This window comes from Acomys minous (assembly GCF_964271855.1).
Source record: "Acomys minous genome assembly, chromosome: 15".
NCBI classification, from domain to species: domain Eukaryota; kingdom Metazoa; phylum Chordata; class Mammalia; order Rodentia; family Muridae; genus Acomys; species Acomys minous.
Genome location: NC_140497.1, coordinates 62,557,706 through 62,576,912, shown reverse-complemented (window position 1 = coordinate 62,576,912; position 19,207 = coordinate 62,557,706). Strand labels below are relative to the sequence as shown.

The following is a 19,207-nucleotide window of genomic DNA, read 5'->3' as shown; positions in this document are numbered from 1 at the left end:
ATATCCTCCTAGGAAGAAAATTAAGGTGCACAGAGGTGAGTTGAGTTTACAGGATTGTAATGCAATATGATGGAAGAGATGGGCTCCTTTCTCCCAGACTAGTGACTTTCTTCCTCTTCTTCGTGAATGTAACCATTTTGTAATCTCTCTATATGAGAAACTGTACTTAAGAACTATGGCATGCCATTGAATCCTGTCCAGAGTTCCCTCTCCCACAGCAACTCCAGGACAGCAAGTTACCGAGAAGAGACTTGACACCCTATGAGCATATACAGGGGGAGGAGGTCCCGCTCAGTCACAGTCATAGAGGAGGGGAGTAAGGGGAAAATGGGAGGGAGGGAGGAATGGGAGGATACAAGGGATGGGATAACCATTGAGATGTAACAAGAATAAATTAAAAAAAAATTAAAAAATAAAGAACTATGGCATGCTTAGCATGGTACAGGAAGCTAAAGTTCCTGAGAATGAACCTAACCCACCACACATTCTCCACCTTTGTCATTTAGTTTCTTTCTTCTTCATATTGAATTTAAATTATATTATTTATGTTATATGGTTAATGTACTAATACATAAGTCAAAGGAAACACCGTTCGTCTTCTTCATCTATCTTTAAGTGTTATGATACAGAAAAATGTCTTAAGTAGTGTGATTGATTTAGGCACAAGTAATATATAATTATAATTTTTTAAACATTAAAATAAAGTACATTAACACTATAAGCTGCATGGAGAGCAGCACATCCCATTTATTGATCTTAATCAAGTTCTTCTTATTATAATATTACTGAGTTTCAACCATTTTAATTGTATTTTTGTATGGGATAACCTTTTGTGGCAGTTCTTTGACTTAGCAACTAATAGAGTATGTTTTTGCAGGAGATAGAATGACCAGGAATGCATTTTGGAAATAGAAATGGCCTGTGTAACACAAATTATTAATTCATCATTGTCACTTTGCTGGCTCAATAAAAGATCCTTGACACCTTTCTTCTCTCAAACATTAAGACATTATTTGCTCTCTCTGTGCACATAGAGTGTCACCAAAGAGAGAAATTATACTACTCTGAACTCACATGATCACTTTGCTAATCTTTAATAGAAAAAGATGTATTGTGTTCTTGATTTTTTGTTTACTTTTCTGGTTTTGGTTTTTGTGAGTTTATCGTTATTTATAAGATTGAAAGTTTGATTTTCAGACTTATGTAATTAATAGAAAAGCAAAATAAAATTTATGAAATTTGAATGGTGAAATCATTTACAACATGAACAATTGTGTTTTTAAACAACATTCTATTTAGAACAACAGTCTATGAAGTATGTTAAGAGGGCAGCATCCATAGGCTGGATTGTTCTACACAATTATTTTTGCTCAAATCCACTTATTGCTACAGAATTTAGAAGCGAGTAAACACCTACTTATATCTGTTTTCTAATTTTCATTAATATTTTAAATGGGAGTAGTACAAAATTTATCAATTGTTAACCATACAAAGTTTAAATGATCAAAAAGAGTGACATAAAGTTTATTTTTGTCTTATATAAAAAAGTTAAAATCAAATTATTTTTTCTCTTTTTGTCATTAGGAGTCATTTTAATGCTATGTTCTTTTATTTTTTATTAATTTATTCAGATTACATCTCAATTGTTATCCCCTGGCTTGTCCTCCTATTCCTCCCTCCCTCCCTCTTACACCCTATAGGCCTCTGCTAGGTCTGTGACAGAAGGGGACCTCCTCCCCCACCATACGGTCACAGCCTATCAATTCTCATCTTGGTAGCCTGCCTACTCTTTCTCTGAGTGCTACCAGGCCTACCCACAAAGGGGAAGTGGTCAAATATGGGGCACCAGAGTTCATGTCAGAGTCAGTGCCCACTCTCCACACAACTGTAGATAATGTCCTGTCCCTTGGCTAGGTCTGAGTATGGATTCAATATTTACTGCATGTATTGTCCTTGGTTGGTGCAGTAGTATGAGCAGAGCCCCCTAGGTCCAAATCTGTCCATCATGATGTTCTTCTTGTAGGTTTCTAGGACCCTCTGGATCCTTCTACTTCCCCATTCTCCCATGCTTCTCTCACCTAGAGTCCCACTAGGAAGTCCCCACATCTATCGCAATCTCCTGGTAAGTGAAGACTTTCAGAGGACAGCCCTGTTGGGCTAGTGTCCAATTATAAGTGAGTATGTACCATGTGGGTCTTTTTGAGTCACTTTCTGGTTAACTCACTCAGTATGATCATTTCTAGTTCCATCCATTTGCCCACAAATTTCAGGATTTCCTTGTTTTTAGTAGCTGAGTAGTATTCCATAGTGTAAATGTACCACAGTTTCTTTATCCATTCTTCTACTGAGGGACACTTAGGTTGTTTTCAGGTTGGAATTTAGCTTCAGTTCTATCAATATCAGAACATGTGGCTGATTCATACATGTGTTTGGCATTGTACATACATGTCAAAGTGTTTATCATCATTATAAGAATGTTTATTCATTGATTAATATCTGAAATTATTCAACTTTACCTACATTTCTATTTTGCAATCTCCTAAACACCTGTTTTCTGGTAATATTCGAAATTTTCTCATGATATTCATGAATATGTATACCCTAAAAAAAATTTTAACTAATTAGAATTAAGATTTAATTTTGAGACATGAAAAATGGATATTATATTTCCTGGTGACTTATGATAGCATATTTAGGTGGCATAATTTAATAAGGTCAATTGAATATACACATTTTGGGTTTCTCTGCTGACTTTACTTAACTAGTATCATTTTAGCTACTCATTTTCCTGATCCTCTCATGAATTATGACTACATCAAGATTTGTAACATTTCGCCACTACTTAGAAATTTCATCATGACAAATGAACAGACTTAAATTTAGTAATAGACTCAAATTAAAAAAAAAACTCATGATATTGGACCAACATAAATATTCCATTTTACTACAATAGCCAAGATTTAAAGCTGGCTGGTATAAAATAAAGATATAAAAAATTAAAGTTGTGAATCAAAATATACCAGAATCTTCCAAAGCAAACAGCATTGATAATTTATAATTCTATAAATATAATTGTGTTCATAAGAATAATCAAGAGAGAGAGCCCCATTTGCTTAGAAATGGAGCTATCTGTAGATTACAACACGTCAACTATGATATTATATTCATCCATGGAAGCATCAGCCAGTCAACACAACATTAAATGATGACGACAGCAGTTAACGTTTCACATTCATCAAGGTTTCTGCATCCTAGAGAAGTACAACTAAGTTCTAGCCCCACCCCTAATGTATGTTTTTATATTCTAAGAAAATTAAAGTGGGAGAGGACGCACTTAGTCCCGATGCATTTGATGTGCCAGTACATGGGGGGGGGGGGGGCTCCGCTTCTATGAAAGGAAGGGAAGGAGAAATAAGTGGGAGGCTGAGATTGAAAGGATAGAAGGGAGGGGGCCTCTATCATGCTGTTAAGTAATTAAACAAATTAATTAATTAAAAATGATATAATTAAAAGCACTTAAATTTATTTTAAAAGCTATACCACTCCTGGGCGTATACCCAAAAGCTGCTCCACCATACAAGGACATTTGCTTAATTATGTTCATAGTGGCGTTATAAGTGACAGCCAGAAACTGGAAACAACCCAGATGTCCCTCAGCTGAAGAATGGATAGAGACGCTGTGGTACGTCTACACAATGGAATGTTGTTCAGCTATCAAAAACAAGGACATCATGAAATTTGCATCCAAATGGATAGAACTGGAAAAGATCATCCTGAATGAAGTAATCCAGACCCAGAGGGACATGCATTATACATACTAAGTTATAAGGGGATATTAGCTATATATTTGAGGATAACCGTACTACAATCCATAGACGTTGAGAAGCTAAGTAACAAGGAGGACCTCGGGGAGGATGCTTAATTCTCATTCAGAATCGCATATAGAATATACGCTGGAAGCCGTTGAAAAGAGGAAATAGGACAGGAGACTACCATAGTTGTTGAGAGACTCCCATCCAGCATAGGATCAAAGCAGAAGCTGGGTCTCATAGCCAAACTTTTGGCAGAGAACAGGGAGTCCTATGGGTAAGTTCATGGACAGAAGCTTCCTGAGGGGACATGAGCTCCACATGAAGACCAACAAATCTGGGCCCAGAGGAGCCAGAGGAGACTGATGTACCAAACAAGGACCAAGCACGGAGAGGACCTAGGCCCTCACTCAGATTTAGCCTATAGGCAGCTCAAGTCTCCATACGGATCTCCTATTAAGGGAAGCAGGGGCTGTTCTTTTCAAGGACTCTGTTGCCTGCACTCTGATCACTTCCCCCTGGTGGGATGCCATACCATGCCACAGAGGAAGAGGATACAGGCAGTCCTGATGAGACTTGATAGGCTGGGGTCAGTTGGTAGGGGAGAAGGGCTCCCTGTCTCAGAGGACTAGGGGAGAGAAGTAAGGGGGAGGATGACATAGGGTGGGATCTGGAGGAAATGATGCAGATGAATACAGTTGGGATGTAAAGTGAATAAACTTTTAAAAAAAATCTGTGCTAGTGCATGAACAGGTGCCTCTGTCTCTGTCTCTGTGTCTCTGTGTCTGTCTGTCTGTCTGTCTGTCTGTCTGTCTGTCTGTCTGTCTGTCTCTCTCTCTCTCTCTCTCTCTCTCTCTCTCTCTCTCTCTCTCTCTGTGTGTGTGTGTGTGTGTGTGTGTGTGTGTGTATGTGTGTGTGTGTGTGTGTGTGTGTGTGCCCCTTTATGACTTGTGTGCTCCATGTCTGTCCAGGTGCCTACAGAGGCCAGAAACTGTCATAGCCAATGGAACTAGAGATACACAGTTTTGAGCAAGGCACTGCAGGTGTTAAGAAAACCTGGGTTCTTGAGAAAAGCAATAAGCATCCTTAACCACTGATTCATCTCACCAGCCCCTACATTCTCAAGGCTGTATATCATTAAACCATCACTCCTGAATTTTGTACATGAAAGACCCACTTGAAAAGATTATAATGTGAGGTTGAAGAGAAGGCTCAGAGGTCAGGAGCACTGTGTGCTCTTCCAGAGCTAAATTCCCAGCAACTATATGGTGGCTCACAGCCATCTATAATGTGATCTGATGCTCTCTTCTGGCCTTCAGGCAGAGCACTGTATACTTGATAATAAATAAATCCTTTAAAAAAGATAATAATGTGACAGTAGAATTTATGACCATAAAATAAGTTTGTCTTAGTTTTCTATGATTTAATTTTTTCTATGATTTAATTTATCTCTGCTTTTCATTAAGTAATTCATTGTCAGATCCACCTGTATCCTGACATGACATTTAACAAACCAAAGAGAGACAAAAGAAGAGTATTTAAGGAGAGACATAAGAAATATTTGGAGACTATGGGCATGCATAATATGCTCACCCTACTTTAGACAATATAACTTTTTTCAAACTCACCAGTCAGAATGACCAAAGAAATAGTTAGAATACAGCAATCAACCCTAAATGGAACATATACTTTAAATCAAGCACCTCAATGATCACTGAAAATGAGAAAGTGGGAGGAATGTAAAAGTTTATTGTTAGCGAAAAATCCTGTGAAATAATGTCTTTTGGACATGGCATAATTACCAGATCCGTGAATCCACAGCAGCTGTGGTAACCTGGCCGCGACCTACATAAGAGCAAGTCTTTATTCTGCTTTTCCAATTTTTGGCTTGTATTTCTTCATGGTAATCCTTCTAGTAAGTACTATAAAAGAAATCCCTGGGATCCAGGTAGGTCAGGATTCTGAGACTTCTCATTTCTCCAGAGGAGAAGTGAGAAGTAGTACAATGGAGAAAAAAAGGAACCACTTAACTACATACCTACAACAAAAGACATGTTTTCAAACCCTATCCCCACATACTCTTGTTTAGAGCAAAACTTCATCAATTCTCCCTTCATTTTTAGAGTAGATGATACATGAAAGACAGAAAATTTCCCAAGCATGCATTCTATATACACGGCTAGCTTAGACTGGCATGCTTGGTGGAGGGGCTGAGCAAGGAAACATGAAAGTGGGATGATCATAACGTTAAGTCTGCAGTTGTGAGAAAGCCTCGATAAGGTATTTGGGTTCTTCATACATCCAGTTCTTCTTCACTGTAATTATAATGCCACCTACATCCTGATGCACACATATGTTTTAGCATAACAGAAATTAATCTCAAAAATGAACTCTTATCTCTTCAGACTTTCAAAAATTTCACATCCTGTCTTTTACAGTTTATTTTAGACTGAATAATCATCGTAGGTGAGGAGAGAGTACAATACTAAATTAAACTACACTCTTCTATAACATAGTAAACTCAGCTCAAATTTTAATTAGGCATTTCATGGAAAAATTTTTTCTAGAAAATAGTAATTTACTGGGGGTTGGTGAAAGATGGGTCTATTTCTGCTGAGCATAAATACACTGGAAGACTAAGCAATGAAAGCCTGAAAGTACCTCCTTATAACAGCTTTAGTGCGATTACTGTACAGACACCCTTTGCAGAATCAGATGGTTCCCTTCTTCCCATGAGGAAGAGAGAAGCACAAGAGACGAAATGCAGAAACAACAGCTGCATTAAACCTTTGCAGCTAATCAAAGGAGCTGGAGACAGGCATATTATCTGTTCACGTTATACTCCAAAGCCTAGAAGATTTGGAAAGGAAAGCACCTACTTCCAAACTTCAGGCTACCCAAAGGTAGTCCTGGTTCTGTTTGCCACATTTCTAACAGATAAGCATGTTCATCATTAAGCAGGATGCCTGACAGGCATGATGCCTAAAGGCAAGGATATAACAGCTGGTTTCTTATAAAAAATAGGCAGAGACCCAAATGATGTTTTCAACACCTTAGCTTAATTCACTAATAATGTGCAATGCTGTACAGTAATTTTTATTTCTAAAGGTATGCTCTATATTCTATATCACAGAATAATCATATTTCTTTTTTCTTCTTTTTTAAAGAAAATATTTATTTATTTATTTGCTTTACATCCCGATCATAGTGCCCTCCCTCTTTCCTTCCTTTCAGTCCCACCCTCCCTCCTTCTCCCCCTATACTACGACCTCTCCTCCTTCTCAGAAAGAGGAAGCTCCACCGCCTACCAACCCACTGGAGCACACATCAACAAGTATTGTGACTGAGCACATCCTCTTCCGCTGTGGCCCGGTGAGGCAGCCCCACTGGGGGAAGTCTTGGAAAAGCAGGCAATAGAGTCCATGTCATAGACATGTCCTCTTTGTAGGCAACCCACATGAAGACCAAGACACCCATCAGCTACATCTGAACAGAGGCCTAGGTCCAGTCCATACACAGCGCTTGGTTGGTGCTTCGGTCTCTGTAAGCCCCTCTGGGCTCTGGTTAGTTGGCTTTATTGGACTTCTTAGGGAGCTCCTGCCCCCTCCCTTTAATCCTTTCCCCAAACTCTTCTACCAGTCTCCCTGAGCTCCCCGCAATGTTTGGCTGTGAGTCTTAGTATCTGTTTCAATCTGTGGCTGGGTGGAGCCTCTCAGAGGACAGCTTTGCGAGGCTCCTGTCTACAAGCATAGTAGACTATTGTTAATAGTGTCAAGGCTTGGCTCTCTCCCATGGGATGGGTCTCTGGTTTGGTCACTCATTGATTGCACATTCTCTAGATCTGTGCTTTATTTTTAATCCCTGCATGTCTTGTAAGCAGGATAAATGTGTGTAGAAGTTTTGGTGGGTGGGTTGGTTTTCCCCTCCCTCCACTAGGAGTCCTGTCTAGTTCGCCGTGTACACAATGTGAACAGAACAACAAAAAAAAAGTGATTAAAGAGAAAACTCTGCAGTGATTGTACTTACTACTGCCGTTGAACTCTTCATCACTATTCCTTTTTAAAGCAGTCTCCATCTATAAAGAGGCACTTCAGTTCAGCATGCCAAAACGAGAAGGAGAGTGCCCCATACAGTCTGGAGCAGTCAGTTACTGTTTCGAATGATTAAAATATGCATTGAAACCACGAATATCAATCATTTGATCATTTATTTTGGTGCAGACGGATTTAGAAATCACCAAAAACTCTATGCCTAATTTAAATTTTACTCCGCGGGTTGGCTTTTCCTTCCTGTTCTTGTAATTTTTTTCCCCATTGCTGTCATAAAATTCTAACCAAGAACAACTTGGAGGGTATGGCTTCTTAGTTTACGGGTTGCTGTGAATCACTGAAGCAGAGACCACAGAGGAACATGACCCTCAGGCTTGCTTATAGGTTTATGATCAGCCCTACTCCCTGGGCCACTCATGCCTGCTTGCCTAGGAATGGCACCGCTAAAAGAAGACTTGGCGCATGATCATACAATCAATAAATAAATAAGAAAATGTCACAAAAATATGCCTACATGCTATCTTGTGGAGAGGCAGTTTCTTGAGTGAAATTCTCTGTGTTTCCAGGTACATCAAGATTGCAAATAAGGTTGGCTATCACACTGCCTTGGTTTCTCTTTGGGTGACTTCTGGGTGCCTTGGTCTTTCCTTATGTTCTGACTCACTCCTCTTTTCTTGTTGTGTTCCATGACTCATAAATGGATAGGTCATCTACTTAAATGCATTATAACACCTATTTTCTTCTAGAGCTCAACAAAGCACTTATTTCCCATAATCCCTTAGTTTTTACTTATTTTTTTCCTTGTTCCTATCATCTAAATGTTAAATTCTGTTAGTATGAGACTCTAGATACAACTTATTGCCTGGGGCACTCACTGTATAAATAGTGATTAGTAAATGTTTCTTTGGTTAATAAAAATGCTGAATAAACGCCGATTTTTATTAAGTATAAATAAAGACTAACTCTTTGTTTAATTGAGTTTTCTATTTGCTAGTCATATGTTGATGTTTTCTATTTGATGTGTTTGGAGGCATAAGGACATCTAAGCTGTGAATTTTCAGAATTCTTTAGCAAAGAACCTTTTTCAATGCAGATCTAAGAATTTGAAGCACACTTGGTTGAAGCACATACTGATTTAAAGTGCCTCTTCAGACACCTTAGAGCATAGGAGAAGAATGTGACAATGACTGAAATGCTTCTGAAGAGAGATATTGAGGTCTATGACTTGGGTCAGTGAGAAGATTGAGAAAATGAGGTTAGTTGCTAAAAGAAATTAATTCTAGATTAGCTATTCAGGGTTAGGTTTCCTTGTGCACAATGGTGACTTTCTAGGTTTTAAATAAAGCAGTGCCTTCAGAAAAAAAATGAACCTCAGATTAACTCAGTAAAGTAAAGACAAGGAAATAGAAGTGATAGACATTGATCTGTGCTGTACTGGTTATGTGACTGGGGGAGAACTGTTGATTAATGTAGAAAATTACAAGAAACATGAGCAACAGAGGTTACCTGATCTTTCTTGTTTTAAAGATAGCTGGTATAATGTCACTCAATATATATTTAGTCATAATTTGACATATAAGAGGAAAATATTTTTATTTATAAAAAGCATACACTTTGATGAATTACATAGGTTATGAATGGGTTAAAATGGCTTAGTTTCATGAATAGATGAAAACAATTGGAGGCATGAATTCTATTGCTAATATATTCTAAAGAGAAAATTTTTTGGACCTCAATATCTGTTATTTAGAATGTTCAACAGTATAGGATATAATTTTGTGTATTTCACCTTCGTCTTTGTCTTGACCCATAGTAAAATCTATTTTCTTATATTTTAATAACAACAATTTTTGTCAGTCCGGTCATATTGTTGAAAGGTGTTATTACTATCCAGTTTAAAATGAAAATATACTTTCACCTTCAATATTTTATCCTTTCTTTTGATAAAAAAAAAATAAGGTAAAGAAGAAGGGCATTTTGACCACCCTTTCTTCCTGGCTCTTCGATTTCTTAGTGTATAAGAACTGAAAGAGTAATGAGAAATCATCAAAAAAGTCCTCACTCAATAGGGTACAGATGTTAAAAATAGCATATTAGTCCTAGCTGTGTATCCAACAGATATTGGTACCCATGTCACTGTACATCAGGCATCTCCATTATAAATTGAGAACAATATTGGAAGGTCTAAAAGTCATCCATTTGACAGCCTCTCCTCCTTGTTAGTGACACTTCTCCTACTAGAATGTCATCGTCCATAGCTCAGAGGACAATTCAAAGTCCTTTTCCCCCCTGAGCCTGGGTCTCTCTGTATAGCCTTGGCTGTCCTTAACTCACTTCATAGGCCACACTGACCTTGAGGTCACAGAGACACCACCCCCACTGCCTCTGCCTCCCCGAGTGTTTGGATTACAGACATGTGACATAGTGCCTGGGATTTTGTTTTATTTTTATTTTATGTGTATAGATGTTTTGCCTGCATATATCTCTGCATCATGTGCCTGCAGAGGCCTGAAGAGGTGAAGAGGACATCATATCTCAGGCACTGGAGTTACAGACATTTGAGCACTGCCTTATGGATACTGGGAACTGAATTCTTGTCATCTACAAAAGCAACCAGAGGTCACAGGAGAAAAGCAGCGATGGGACAAGATCTCACATTATACCGGAGGCTGACCAAGAATTCATGACAGCCTGATGTCTCGACCTCTCAAGTTCTGAGACTAAAAGCATGAAATATTAAGGCCTGATGCTCAAAACTAGTGACCTCTCTGTATACAAACACAATGTATGACACTTGCCATGCAACACTCAGTGCACATGTAGAGGTCAGTCTACGTGTGGGAGTCATTTCTTCCCTTTCACGTGATGGTTCAGGAAGATTGAACTCAGGTTATCAGGCTTGGCAGCAGTGTGACTTTACCTAGTGAGCCAATTTACTGGCCCTAATTTGAAATTTCTTATCTTCAGTGTGCAATTAGCACAAATGTTTACTGCAATAACCATAAAGTGATATTTTAAAAGAAAACTACTATAATTTAATAGCTATAAACTATGGTGACCCACTTACACCATACATCACTGTCTGATTATGATTTCATTTCTCTGGCCTAACATTTTCTGCTCCTATCTTATCAAAACCATTTACATTCCTACTGACAGTAATTATTTTCTTTTTTTTTTTTACCATGAATTGAGTACATAGGAATAATCTCCATTTCAATATTTAAATACTGCCATTCCAATAGGTTACATCAACTGCTTTTATTAAATGATTTTTAGAAGTCTTTCTGCTCAGTGTGTACATATCTAAGGATATTGCTGTCATTTATTCTTTACAGTCATATTTTAAATTTGATAAATACAGAATGCCTCTTATGTTTTATTAACTAGCATACCATTTATGATAAAATATACCACATTATTTTATAAGCAAATGAAAATGAAAAATAAGTTTTTGTTTTACATGATCTGCTCCCAACTGTGAAATGCACCTGGCTTACAAAGATGTTAAAACATCTTGAGAACTATATATTTCAGGAAATGGGGAAATTGGTGATGTACAGTGTTAGTATAGGTGCCCAAGTAAGTGTTTCAAAATGACAAAGCACATTACATTCGATATCCACCTTCATTAGGTGCATTATAGAGAGACTAGTAAAACACATAGTAAAGCATGTAAATATATATGTGTGCATGCTATAAAATAGGAATATAAGTGTATCAAAATACATACTACTTGTTAAATAGAGTGGAATCAATTAGATGGTGACGTGTAAGGAAAGACTAGCAGTGACTTTTGATGTGGACAATTAATTGGTAGCTGATTACTCCAGGAACACAGAGGGGCTATAGTGAGATAAAAGTGTTCTTGGAAAGGCTGAGGTAAAAATTCAGAGACATAAAAGGAATTCTAGAAGCGTTCATAAAATAAAAAAAAAAAAGTATCAAGGTGACAAAGACAAGAATGAGGGAGGTTCCAGGGCCCCTGTGGGTAACAATATATTTGACTCATCTCTAAGCATAATGGTGATATGGGAGGTTCTGAAGGATACCACCATCTGACTTCTGGCAAAACAACTGTGACCAGAAGCATCAAAAGATAGTGGTTTTATTTATCCCTTGTTCCTTCTCGTCTGTATTTATTTCTTTTCCAAAGTTGGAGGCTCATTCCTGTTTTTCTGTTTCCAATTTGGTCATCACCTGTATCCTGCTATTCCATTTTAACCACACCCCATACTCACCCCCATTTAGAGTTACTTCACAAATTCCTTGTTTCTAGGTTTACTTCATGGTATATAGTCGCATCTGATGATGTGCAGCTAGGAACTGCAGACGAGCAGAAACACAGGACATTTGTCTTTTAGCTCTGGGTTCTCCTCTTACTTAATTTAATAATATGTAGGCCCATCCAGTTGCATGAAAATTTCATTTATCTTTATGGCTAATAATATATATATATATATATATATATATATGATACATATTTTTCCATTATCCATTCATCTGTAGATAATGTTTGTGTTGTTTCCACCATCTATTACTAATATAGTGGCAATGTACATCACTGTGTAAATATCTGTGAAGTTGGATGTCAAGTCCTTTGTTTTTATGCCAAGAAGTATTATAGCTGGGTCATGTGGTAGATTTATTTTCAGTATTGGGGGGATTCCTCATAAAGATCCCAGGGCGCTTGCAACAATTTGTGTTCCTACCAGCAGTGAGTGAAGACTCCTTTTTTTCCAAAACCTCAAGATGTTTGTTGTCATTTGTCTTGTTGATCTTTGCCATTCTGACTTATCTGCGATGAAATCTCAAAGTTGTCTTGTTTTACGTTTTCCTAAATTCTGAAGATACTGAACACTTTTTGAGTTCTTTCTTAGCCATCTTTAATTATTCTACAGAGAACACTGTGTTTAGATTTCCCCAGCCTATTTTTTACATTGTGTCATTTGTTCCCTTGACTCTTGCTTTTGAGTTCTCTGTCAGATGTGCAGGCAGAGTCTCTCCCATTATGCAGGGATCTTCTTCATTCAGGTGATTATTTCTTCAGTCATAAAGAGATCTTTTTAGTTTTATAGTGTCTTGGTTGGTAATTGTTGGCTTTAACTCTTGGGCAAATGGAATCCTATTTATAGAGGTTTTTCTATACTTATATCTTTCAAGATACTGCCTGTATTTTTTTCTATTGCCTTCAGTATTTTGGGTTTCAAGCTGAGAACCACCATGCACCTGGAACTGCTTTTTGGTCAGATAAATAGATCTCTGTTAGATTTAATTCTTTTCAATATAAACGTTCAGTTTTCCAAGCACAAAGTGTTGATGATACTGTCTTTTTCTCCAGTTTGTGTTTTTGATTCTCTTTATCATGTATTTGTAGGTTGGAATACTCACATTTATATCTTTATTTTTTCTGTTTTTGCTCATAGTATATTGTTTGATAAAGTCTCCAGAATCATCCTATTTTATTAGTTATTTAAATTTATATACAACATATATAAATGTATATGAGCACTTTTATATTAAAGGAATTTTAGATACTTGTGGAGACAATACTTCTCCATGCAAGAATTGTAGACTAAAGAAAAGCCCAGTATCAGATATGAGAAACTTCCTTACAAATGGTTGGTCAGGACAGTCCAAGTGACCCTTAGAATAATATAAAATGCCAATGTAGCACTTGTTTGCCTCTCAACAGTTGATAACACTGAATTACATAGGATGCATGAACTGGATGATTTAGCTGCATCTGACTTGGAAAGTTATTTCCTGAGGTCTAGCTTCCATGGTACCAGAAATCACTGTGCTAGCTTCTAAATGAGTGAAGCAATTAAACAGTACTACACATTTCCAACACTTATGAACCATGGCAATGACCAGTATGACAAGATACCTACAAAGGTACAGTAAGTGGCACTCAAGTGTCAGTGGTAACCAACATCTGTCTAATTGTACTTAAATCCTACTCGACAGTTGATGACTCAAGTTTGGTACCTGAATCCTAGCCAGCTTTCTGTTGCTATAAAGGTCATGGACAATAGAAGAAAACATACTACTTCAGACTTTCTAAGGCAGTATAATTCATTACTACATTCTAAATAATTCCTTTATGCCCATAGGTAAGTGTGGCTAATGCCTCTCAACAAAGAAGCCTATATTCACACACACACACACACACACACACACACACACACACACACACACACACACAGAGGATATCATCATAGAAAACCACAACTGAACATAATGGATACATCTGCATCAAAATCCCTGCTTCAATGCTTAGGGGAACATAACAGAATAGAGAGCAGTAAGCTTCTAAGAGCCACAGAACCAGAAAGTTTGCGGTGAAACACTTTCTCCTAGACATGGCTGTGTAAACAAGGCCAGAACACTGGCAATATCAGTGACCATATTCCTATGGAAGGGGCACTGAATTTCATGGGATCCCACTTATGGACAAAGAACTATACACAACAATGACAGTTGGGAGAAAGAGAATTAGATGAGCTCTTTCTTTAGTTGCCCAAATACAGAGTGGTCAGTCCTGAATCGATATAGAGCAAAACAGATTGGTGTGTGTGTGTGTGTGTGTATGTGTGTGTGTGTGTGTGTGTGTGTGTGTGTGTGAGAGAGAGACAAAACAATCAAAGAAAAACTTCAGAGTGGGAAGAGACATGGGGGCATTTGAGGGAGGGAATATCAGTGTGGGAGTGGCTGGAAGAAGGAGAAGGAATGTGGAGACATTCTACTTCTATTTATATATATATATATATATATATATTTAAGAAAATTAAAACTATGTGGCCAGATTTTTAAAAGTCTGACTCTGAATTATTTTAAAACTGAAGAAAACAAGATTTCCACAAAAGTTTAGGATGTAGACCTATGAGGAAAAAGAAGATTCAGGGAATATACCATATAATCTGGTTAAGTAAAGCCTAGTAGTAAAGGCATTTTAGAAGGAATTGTCATTTGTTTTGGGACAAACTGATTGAAGGTGTTCAGTGGAGTGAAAATAGAAATGTTGAATAAAAAGGACAAGTGCTGTAGAATTTACAAAACAAGTATAAGATTAGATCAGTAAATATATGTACTCAATAGCATTTAAATAATGTTTAAGTTATGAAGGAAGGGATGAGATCAAATGAAGGCAGGTGGACACTCTAACAGTAAGAGTTCAAGCAAAAGAAAACTTAGTAAAGAAATATCAAGCAAATATTTAGTTAAGTAGGAGACAAACTAAAAGTGTACAACGTCCTCCAATTGGATTTAGTATGTGAAGTAGATTACAGGGGGCTAAAAGTCTATAAGATGTGTTTAATTATGTTAAATGAAAAAATGGCTTCCCCCCAACATCAGACCTTGGAACTGCACACAGCCTCCTCCACCTCCATCCAATCACAGCACAGAGTAATAATATTCAGTCTTCTAGTACATATTTCTCTCCCTTTAAACCTCACAGAATGTTGATGAAAAGCCCATGACAGCCTTTCCAAGATGAAAGAAACAAGAAGAGTTGAGGGGGCAGGCAGGATACATTGAAACCCACAGAGGATAGACAAATAAAAGGGGGATTGGGAAATTCATTGCCTTTCCTGTGATTATGGTGATCGTGCAGTAACTCAGTCTGTGGACAGTATTGTTGAAATGGTGCCGGTAGATGGTAAGAGTCATATTTGGTACAACTAGCATATTTACCTTTTAATGATTGCTACTATACAAGTGTAATAGATTAATACATATTTGAGACAATACAATAAGTCCTTTTCTTTTCCTTACCTTCTTCTTTGGGGCCATATGAATTGCACTTCTAGCTATGTTCATGAAAAGAAACTCAAGTAGACTGTTTGAGCATTTGCCATCCTAATGACAAATGGTGTTTCAGGCATGGCATTTCAATTTTGGTGCTTTGGATAGGAATGCGATAAATCAAATATTTATATCCTGCTCACTTTTGACAAAGCCTATTCTGGAGAGACACAGAAAAAAACATATATTTTATGAGAAGAAAATCCAAGATAAAAATCCCAGCCGTATAATTTACTGCAGTTTACAGTTTACTGGTGCTATTAATGGCCATCCTCTATTAGATGGTATATTGAGATAGTGTTACATGGGAAACGAGAGGAGATGGATTTATGAAATCAGCTAAGAGGAGATAAAGCTGAGGTTACAAGAAGACATATAAGTCAGCAAAATTGAGAAGTGGATGGAAAGAGCATTAGAAAATATATCAAGGTCAAGCAACTTATACTGTAGTATTGAGTGAATGAGGCCAGCTAATCTGTAACCATCAAAATATTCCAAAGGGTAGTGTCCTAACAAGTCAGCAAAAATCATTCAAAACATATTTTTATATTCACCACACTAAATAATAAATTTTACATGTTATGCACTACTCTACACATAATGTAACAACATAGTTAAAATATTTTCAATTAAAAGACTAGAATACCCATATACCTGCAAAGGCTGACAGGTGATAGTGATCACTTCAATTAGAAAGAGACCATAATATTTCATCTTAGTAAATAATTATTAAGATCCAGTGTTGCAGGTCAAATAACTCAAGTTTGTTTATTATAATCTTCTTGATGGTTGCCAGATCTCCAGTCTTCCGGCCCCTTCTATCTAATAAATAGGTTCCATATAAATTATGGTTTTAATTATGTTATCTCCCTTTGTCATTACTGCTGTGAAGGATCATTTAATAACTCTTCTCAGAAAAATAAATCACAAGCACCTTGGCAAGCTATTGAAAGCTGACAACACTTGTCTGCATTCTGTTGATAAGTCTCATATAGCTCCTAAGAAGAGACTCTGGATGATTTGGAGACACTGTGCTTATGGCCTCTTGGTTTTCTTATCTTATAATCTTGACATTTTATTTTGCCTGCAGTGCTCACATTCCACCAACACCAGTGTCAACTCACATCCCACCTTCTCTCTTACAGCTTTTCTACTCTCGAAACACAAAAAAGATAATCTCATATCCTTCAATTGTGATATGTGTGTGTATGTGTATGAAAGTAGTATTTTTATTTTGTCATTATGCATAACAACCGCAAGATCACAAAGCCAAATATTATTAGTTTGCAAGTTTTGTCAGTAAGCAATGAGTCATTTTAGATCCGATTGTAAGTATATAGATTTCCTCAAAATTAATATCTGGAAGTCTAGAAATATTTATATGTTTATTCAATTGTTTGTTTCAAGCAGGATATTACAAAAACCTATCTAGTAAACATTTTACATTAGCATAAGATAAAGTATATAACTATTTACCAATATTTTGCTTTTTTATAAATTTTTATTTTTACATATACATTTATATTATTACACATATATAGAATAGATTACCTATAACAATAAGAACAATAGCACAATCAGTAATTATACAAATGTTACATTCTTAGTGATTTGCCTATTTGTATTTGACATCCTTGAAGAAAACATCTTTCCTATCTTGGTGCATCTAAATTTCTGAATTTAAATCAACCTCTGTCACATATTGTCATTATCAACTTAAAGCATCCATCTAGACCTAAAAACATCTTAAGCCCTAAGCAACTAAGCTTCATTGTAAAACTAAGCTACCTGGTCTTCAACTCCATAAGACACTTGAGAAAGAATAAACTTGATTACCTGAGTATGCCAGGAGTGCAGGTTAGTAGCTTTCCAAATGAGAAGATGACAGAGACAGTTTGCTACCTGAATAGTTATCCAAAACTCTCTATAATGTTGGAGCATCTTCTTCAGCCCTCTGACCCAATTTATCTGTGGTACAATTATACAATGGAATACTATTCAGATAGTAAAAACAAGGAAATCTTGAATGTGTCAATTATTTTTAATTTGGAACCACAATCTATGACTTTAATGTTTAAAGTTCTTCTAGACTGTCTTTCTGGCATATAAACTTTTATCTGCTCTTTGAATTGTAGTTGAATTTCACCAAAGAGAGCTGAAATTGAAGAGTGTTGCTCTTCAGAAGAGGATTGTTGAATGCCTCCATACTTTTTGTAATTTCTCCTATTCTTGCTCCTTTCTGCACGAACATAGTTCACTAGAACTATGTTTTCTTTTTCTCTCAGTTTCATCAAATCTATTCTAAGCACTCAACACCATTTTCATTCAAAGATAAACATTTCTCTTTGACACACATGTGCTCAGACAGTGGCAATGCTAACTGAAATCCATTGGTTTTGGGTGAATAGAAGTGGTTTTAATTAAGATTCAAATCAACTGCTCTAAACATTGACACAACACTGAGAGAGAGAGAGAGGGAGAGAGAGAGAGAGAGACAGACAGACAGAGTCAGAGAAAGACAGACAGACAGAGACAGAGAGGGACAGAGACAGAGAGAGATACAGAGACAGACAGAGACAGAAAAGGATGCAGGGAGCAAGAAAGAGATAGAGTTCTACTTCTCTTGGGAGCCTATGCAGCACTACTAATGAGCCTTTTATATTTTTGATGTCAGAAAAGGTGTCTTTCTGTTTCCCTGCTCTTATTAATGCTATATCAATAAATCATTTCTTCTCCTATAAATAGCCTTGCACCTATATTCCTGTGACTAACCCTAATGAAAGCCATGTTTCGATGAGTTCAATTTTGGTCTATATTTTGGTATGTTGTAGACTCCTTATCCTTATCTGGATGCAACATGCCAGTTGCATCTCCCCAGCAAAAGCCCTGTCACAGAACACACACACACACACACACACACACACACACACACACACACACACACACACACACACAAACTAAACATGTTAATCAGGGGCCTAAAATTATAGTATATAGTGGGTCATACGCAAACTATAATGTTGAACAGCAAGCCAATACTGGTATTTTATAATGTATATAAAATGAATAGAAGCATACATCTCATTTAATCACAGATTATGCAGGAAGTGATAACTTCTTTAAAAATTGATAAATACATAGCTTCTTAAAAATTGATATATATCTATCATCCTGTGTAAAAAATGTATACCTTCCCTGTTATAACTAGAATACAAGTATACACTAAAACCAAAAACAAAATGAGTGAGAAATAATCATATCATTCCACTGTGAAGACAATGTGCATAGCATTGGAGTTGTGATGAGTTTGATAGTATTCAGGGAAAGCATGGAAATGTGCAAGAAATGATGCAGTTCCTCAGTCATATTCAGATCAATAGTGGATATATTGTTTCACTATGCATTTTTATTTCACCATCTCCAGCCAGTTTATAAATACAAGAAATGGGTATTTTAATTCTAATGCTGTTTAATATCCTTCAAGCATGTCTCCTTGAAAGGTCTATATCAAGAGTAAAAGTGACTCCCAGAGACCATTGC

General features: G+C 36.8%; 1 pseudogene across 1 annotated transcript in view; it reads left to right on the top strand.

Moving 5' to 3' along the window:
• The window catches only part of LOC311584178 (heterogeneous nuclear ribonucleoprotein A/B-like), a 91,652-nt pseudogene that overhangs the window by 9,434 nt on the left and 63,011 nt on the right, over window positions 1-19,207 (top strand). The window contains exons 3-4 of the transcript in view: window positions 6,377-6,712; window positions 7,095-7,181. The product of the transcript in view is annotated as a heterogeneous nuclear ribonucleoprotein A/B-like (transcript). The remainder of the gene's footprint in view (window positions 1-6,376; window positions 6,713-7,094; window positions 7,182-19,207) is intronic.